At 34.6% G+C, this 7,799-nt stretch overlaps 1 protein-coding gene across 1 annotated transcript in view; it reads left to right on the top strand.

The window, feature by feature from the left end:
- The window catches only part of myo3b (myosin IIIB), a 117,235-nt gene that overhangs the window by 3,779 nt on the left and 105,657 nt on the right, over positions 1–7,799 (top strand). The window lies entirely within an intron of this gene.

Below are 7,799 nucleotides of genomic sequence, written 5' to 3'. Positions count from 1 at the left end.
ATTTTATTTTATTTAATTTTATTTTATTTTATTTTATTTTATTTTTATTTTATTTTATTGGAATGGAATAGTTTATTGAACCTTTCAGAAATCAGAAAATTTTCATATTTGCTTTTTCATATTTTATACATCAGGTTTTTTTTTTTATGGCACATGCAGTTTTTTTTTTTCACTTGTTTGCACGCATGAAGTATCAGTAACCTAAATTGATATTTTAATATATTAAATGTTTTGATAGTGTATGACAAGTCCCACTCCCCCAGGTGTTTTGAGCAGTAGGATTATATAAAATATATATTAAGTACAATTATTAAAAATAAAAGTATATTAAAAGTTAAAATACAAAATAAACGTTCATTGATTGGTACTTTTACTTTTAATACTGAAGTACATTAAAAATAAAATATTTTTGTACTTTTACTCAAGTAAAATGAAAAGGAGTACTTAATACTTTTACTGGAGTCATATTTTATTAGATTATCAAGTACTTGATTTGTGTACTTCATCCACCACTGCACATACAGTATGGTATGATACAGTGAGAATATGGGGCTCATACTGAAAGAGGAAAAAAGAAACGTTAGTTTCATTCAGAAGCAAAAATATAAAATTTGGTGCAGCAGGTGTTATTCAAATGGTCAAAATGTAAGAGGAAATTCTAAATCAATGTAATGTAAATCAATGAGGTCTGTATAACAGTATGACAGACTACTTACATAAAATTATATAAATATCAGTTATCACTATATCTCCAATAAAGTCTGAGGAAGATGATATTTAAATGCTTAGTTTTATGATCAATGCAGTGCAATAAAATGATTATTGAGAGATATGTGATACTCACATTTGAACATGATTTTTCTAAAAATGATGTATGGGTAATCAAGTAAAAAAAAAAAACATTTATCTTGAAATATTACTACTAATAAAAAAAGTACCTCTTATGTTTACTTTATAAAAATCATTAAAAATTTCACAAAAACACAAGTGAATTATACTAAATAGGCCTTGAACTTGCTTAAAAAGTATAAACTATCAGACGACAGAAAGCAAATTACTACAGGTCTTTTGTTTTCATTCAATTTGCACATCAACTATTATACAGTACACTCTAAAAAATTCTGGGTTAAAAAGGGACAAACCCAGCTATTGGGTTGTTTTGACCCAGCGGTTGGGTTGTTTTGAACCCAACTGCTGGGTCAAAACAACCCAATAGCTGGGTTTGTCCCTTTTTAACCCAGCATTTTTTAGAGTGTAGGCTTTATATAATACATTGACTTTTTAGGCTGTGTATTGTGAATACAGAATATGATCTGTGTGTATTTGGACAGATGTTGAACTGACACGTGCACTAGCAGAGAATGAGAGGCAGCTATTGTACTTGGCTGTTGTTTTCACTCAGGTCCTGCTTCACTGGTCTCCTGTTCCCATGAGAATATGAGCCATGGCAACACAGTCTGTGTTTATGACTGCAGAGACGCCGTGTCGTAGCATTACCACCTCAGGCTAACACACAAAGAGCTTGCATTTTTACTGGAACTAACATATATTTCTATTTGTACATTTAAACACGTTTATGTTTGTGTTTTCTGTGCCTATTAAGGTTTAAATCCTGTTCGTATATTTCTGGACCTGTCTGAGGGAGCTTTATATTAACAGTGAAAAGGTTATTTATTCTGTCTCATAGTTGATGGCATTCAGCTCATGATAGTTATTAACAATCTTTCTATATTAAAATAATCAGGTATTATCATGAATGGACTCCAGAAGTCATCACATGTTACCTGTGAACGCATAATCTGTGAATGTAATTGCTTCATATTAAAACGTTATGGGAGTTGTTCGAGTCACATGACCGACACAATTCATAAACAGTTTCCTCCTCCTCCCTGTGTGCGCTACCTATTAGTGTTTGCATAACTCAATGTCTTCCATATAAAGCTCTTTTATGACTAGTTCCATCTGGCTAATGAATATTTAAAACAAGATCATATTACACATTACAACCTGATGAATAATTCAGAGAGGCTGATTAGAATGATTTAGGCTTGTAACATTGACAAACCCTCACATACATTTCAGCAACTTGTTAGGAAGGTCTATCAAACTGAGGTATGTTCTTTGTTATTATTTAAGATGTATTCACATATTTATTACTCATAATTCAAATATATTATCAAAGTATTATCATTAAAACTTCTTTCCTACAGTTTTGAATCTGTCAGAGTTCCTACAAGAGAAAACTTGTTGGAATTGCTTGTTTTATGATGTTCATGTTGCGGATCTTTTGTACTGTATTTGAATATGGTATCTGAGGGGACAATTATGGTTATGTAACAAAGTTTTGCATGATTGTGCACTTGTTAAGGCTGCTGTGTCGTGTAATATTAATATAAACAGAACTGCTGATGGATTTGATTTTTCTTTAGTCTTTGAAAGTTACAGAGTGTGATGATTAAATATGAAATAAGTGTTGAGTGCTATACTCTGGAATTTAATGCTCTGAAGTATACTTGAATTAAAATAAGTTGTTAAGCTGTCTGTCCTTGTTGAGGGGGTGGAAGTGGAGGTGAGGAAGTCTCAGAGACGGTGAAAGTTAATCTGGAGAAGAGCAGATCAGATGATAGCAGGCAATTCAACTCCACTACAGATGCTCCAGCGACTCAAAACACATTTGGGCAGCATTAATAAACCATCCATGCTGTCTTACAAACAGCAAGTGACTCTCACATTCCCAGTGCTGAAGACTGCTGTCTGTTCGGTCAAACCTTTTCTAGATAAAACTTCAAAGCAGCATTTAAGGAATTAAGGAATGTGAGACTCATTTAGACACTTTAGTGTGTTTCCTGCTGCATTGTAATATGTATATAACAGCACTGGACAAATGTGACTCTGGACCACAAAACCAGTCATAAGGGTCAATTTTTCGAAATTGAGATTTATACATCATCTGAAAGCTGGATAAATAAGCTTTCCATTGATGTATGGTTTGTTATGTTAGGACAATATTTAGCCGAGATACAACTATTTGAAAAATGGAATCTGAGGGTGCAAAAAAATCGAAATATTGAGAAAATCGCCTTTAAAGTTGTCCAAATGAAGTTCTTAGCAATGCCTATTACTAATCAAAAATTAAGTTTTAATATATTTACAGTAGGAAATTTACAAAATATATTAATGGAACATGATTTTTATTTAATACCCTAATGATTTTTGGCATAAAAGAAAAATCGATAATTTTGACCCATACAATGTTTTTTTTTTTGCCTATTGCTACAAATATACCCCAGCGGTTTTGTGGTCCAGGGTCACAAATTTCAGAATTTAAGAATGTCTTTCTTTCGGTTCATGAGTGTGGATGTGAATTGAACATTTAGCAGGCTGCAGGATGTTGAATTGGAAATTGAAATGAAGTAAATTATACTGAAATTAAATTGGCTGTGGTAAATTAAAGCGCCCTTCCACTATAACATCAAACTTAATTTCTGTCATGACAACTCTCTGAGAGTTTAGCATGGCGATATACATGGCACTGTTAATGTGTTTGTCTCTGCGGAATAGATCTGCTATACACTGCTCCTGCTGTGCAAGTAACGAAACGTACTACTGCCAATACATCCACAGATATGCTGCTGTGAGCATGTAAGAAATACTGCTGCTGCACATATAACACATATAAAATAATCCCCATACATAACATACATGAAATCACCCCATAGCAGATCTATACAGGTGGAGCTGGGGAAGGAGGATGGTTTCTGAAACATGCTGCAACTGCTAGATGCAAAAAGAAACCAATCAGCTGTGCCATGTGAATATTAATGTGATTATATCAGATTGAGTTAGAAGCTATCGGCCTGCGCCATCTAGAGTTTCATGACAGAACTTTTGTGAACATAAGATACTTTTTTTCAAAAACATAAAAACCCTAATTATTCCAAACTTTTGACAAGAAGTTTATATATGCATTGATTATCATGTCATGCATTGATTATTTTGCAGCTTGTTTACTATACCTCAATTCAAATTAATGTCAAATTAAGAAATTAAATTGTGATTTAAAATTTAATATTGAATAGTGCACAACCATGCTAGTACTTAAAGCATTAGCATTAAAGTGTAAGCTTGATGTTTCATCTGTTGTACTTGTGTGGCAAATGCATGTTTCTTCCTAAAAACTACATTAGTCAAAATTCAGCTGTGCTCTCTACATTTCCCGAAAATAGATGAGGGGTATGAAATATCCATCTCACATGGCACAGTCAAAGCATCCATCACTCTAACAGCTCATGCTATCTATAATTCGGTGTGTGCGAGGCTCAGAGCCCCACTGGCAGAACACCATTTACCTTTTCCACTTCAACGTGACCTCAAAATAAACGCTTCCCTCCCTCAGGAGTCTGTATGAGTGGCAAAATTCATCACATGTCTCTGATATATTAGACTCGGTAGAGCCATTATCATTTATTAAAAAAATCTTGTGATGGTGAATATGAAATGCAAGCATGTAAAAAGTATTACCATCTTCCACAGTGTGTAGGTGTAGGTGCTTCGTGCTTTGGTTTTTACAAGTGTTAGCCTTTTAAAAAGCATAAGATGGGCAGGAGATTAGTAAGCAGAACACAATTTAATATTCAGCATTACATGATGATTGATGAGAAAATTATTTTGATGAAGTTTCATAATTTATCTTAATGATAACCATAATGTTAATATTGGCACATTGAAAATAAAGTGAAAAAAGTGTGCTAACCCCTGTTGATAGCATCTATCGGCCTAAGCACCTCTGTGCTATGTACTATTTTCTAATTTGTCGTTATGCTTTACCGCTTGCTTGTAATTTACGTTATTACGTTATGCTTGTTATTTGTCATTATGCTTTAAGTCAATATTTTAGCTCTGAATCCATTCCACTGCTGCTGGGAAGCTGGGAATCAGAGCACATTTTGTGCCTCGTTTATCATCACCCCGCCGCAGTGAGGACAGACATCGGTCCCCTGGTATTGCGGTCCCTGTCTGTGGTATCGCTCTCCATACCTCTGTAGATTACGTTCAGGAATGTAATCAGAAAGGAATGTTTTGGACATCTCGACTCTAAATGATAAATGAGAGAGTAGTAGTCCTGAGGTACATGACAGAGTTAATCTCTGTTAAATCCGATCACGGTGAGCTGATTGTTGACTTCTTAGAGTGCAGTGACGGGAAAGTGGTATCTGAATCCATCAACTAATACTCCCACGTGCCAGCGAGACACAGGCAACTCTCTTGCTTAGAAAATAATCATAGACTCTTTTTCTTTTCTTTTACAAAAAATACCACTTTTTTTTGTCCTGGCTGGAGCACTATGATGATCTTTTGTACACCTGAGATTATTAATGGGTTTCTGAGTGCTTGTAATTTACGTTATTACGTTATGCTTGTTATTTGTCATTATGCTTTAAGTCAATATTTTAGCTCTGAATCCATTCCACTGCTGCTGGGAAGCTGGGAATCAGAGCACATTTTGTGCCTCGTTTATCATCACCCCGCCGCAGTGAGGACAGACATCGGTCCCCTGGTATTGCGGTCCCTGTCTGTGGTATCGCTCTCCATACCTCTGTAGATTACGTTCAGGAATGTAATCAGAAAGGAATGTTTTGGACATCTCGACTCTAAATGATAAATGAGAGAGTAGTAGTCCTGAGGTACATGACAGAGTTAATCTCTGTTAAATCCGATCACGGTGAGCTGATTGTTGACTTCTTAGAGTGCAGTGACGGGAAAGTGGTATCTGAATCCATCAACTAATACTCCCACGTGCCAGCGAGACACAGGCAACTCTCTTGCTTAGAAAATAATCATAGACTCTTTTTCTTTTCTTTTACAAAAAATACCACTTTTTTTGTCCTGGCTGGAGCACTATGATGATCTTTTGTACACCTGAGATTATTAGTGGGTTTCTGAGTGTTTGTCGATGAGGGGATGAGTCAAAGAGAGGTCTTGTTCTCCATGTAAGTACTTAGACTGTTGTGATTGTAGTGTCTTTGTCAACCTGTCTGTCTTAATGACAAACAGAGGTTACATAGCCAGCTTTCATATTCTGGACACTACCACTGCATTTGTGTGACTGAGTACTCAAACTTAAACAAAAACAATGATAACTTCTTCTTCTTCTTCTTCTTCTTCTTCTTCTTCTTCTTATTATTATTATTATTATTATTATTATTATTAATATTATATAAGAATGGTGTACCACAAGGCTCAGTCTTAGGTCATTTTTTTGTTTGCTGTATATGTGTCCCCCTTTGTGATATATTGCTATTAGGAAATAAAGCTTTAACTTTCTTTCTTATGCAACATAAGACATTAAGACCATAGCAAAGGCAGAAAGACTGATACGAAAAAAACCCTGAAACCTATTACTGAATATCAGCATTATAGCATGACTTTTGACAGCATGGTTATGTTTACCCTTAACTGTAATTTCCCGAGAAAGAATAGCTGTTTGCTATGCCATCTTGTATTTCTTAATCGTCAAGCCAAAGTCATAATCACAGTGTTGTGATTTTTTTTTTTTAATTCCTGTAATTTTTGTTTTAAATCCCGTGATAAAATTGTGATCTGATGCAACCTATTAGCCTGTTTGACATAATGAGACATTTTAATTAGATTTACAGGTCATAGAGTTCATGTAGGAACATGTGAAATAACACAATTATGAATAACATATTATGAAACAACACAAATGGATAACAATTATGTAGTGGCCACAAAAACAAAACTATCTTATATTTCTATAAATCAAATTTAAAGCATTTAGAGGGATAAGTTCAGCCAAAAAAATTAATTTCTGTCATCATATATTCTCATACCCTCATGTCATTCCAAAACCTTAATGATTTAGAGAGCACCATAAAAGTTGAATACAAGTTTTATTTCATAAAGTGTATTCCAACTCTTCTGAAGCCATACAGTAGCTTTATGTGAGGAACAGACTGAAAAGCTTACCTAAAATCTAACCTCTGATGTTCCTTAAGTGCAATTTTCCTTTTGTGCAGTCATGAATATGTGTATATTAAAATTTGGCGTGTCACATTTTGATGTGTGATATTTCAGTATACATGAATGTTAATGAGATGAGACCTGCTGCAGATGAGAAGTCATGAGAAAGCTGCAGAGGAGATCACCCCTGACTAATGAATTAGTCTTTGTCTCACACATGTGACTTCAGAAGATGCGAAACATTACACAGAGTTTCTCTATTTTTATGGTCCATTTTTGTTATTTTCAGAGAATGACAGCCACTGGTAAGCTTTCATTTTCATTGTATGGAAAGACCAGTGAACACTAAATGTGTGAACTACGCTGAATTTTACCTTTTGTGTTCCATGGAAAAAAATATTGTACAGATTTGGAATGACATGAAGGTGAGTAAATGGTGACAGAATTTTCATTTTGTGGTGAACTATTACATTACTGACATTTCGAGTGCAAAAGCACAGTGAATTTGCGTGAACAACTTACACCGTGGCAAACCATTGTAAACTATTGTAAATGTGGCCACACCTTCTAACAAAATTCTCGATCATGTAGATTCCTATTGAAAAAAAAAATGACTCGAATTTCAATGTGACTTTTAATTAAAGGTGGGGTAAGCGATTTTTCAAAAACGCTTTAGAAAACTGATTCGGGCCGAATAGCAAAACAAACTTGTAGCCCATCAGCAGTAAGGGGCGTGTCTACTCATGATGTGGAGGAGAGAGCCAAGCATTAGCGAGTCAAGCAACAGAAAGATAGAGATGGCGGATAAAAAAACAAAA

The sequence above is a fragment of the Sinocyclocheilus anshuiensis genome, unplaced genomic scaffold (assembly GCF_001515605.1).
Source record: "Sinocyclocheilus anshuiensis isolate Anshui unplaced genomic scaffold, SAMN03320099.WGS_v1.1 scaffold284, whole genome shotgun sequence".
NCBI classification, from domain to species: domain Eukaryota; kingdom Metazoa; phylum Chordata; class Actinopteri; order Cypriniformes; family Cyprinidae; genus Sinocyclocheilus; species Sinocyclocheilus anshuiensis.
This window is presented reverse-complemented; position numbering and strand designations above follow the sequence as displayed.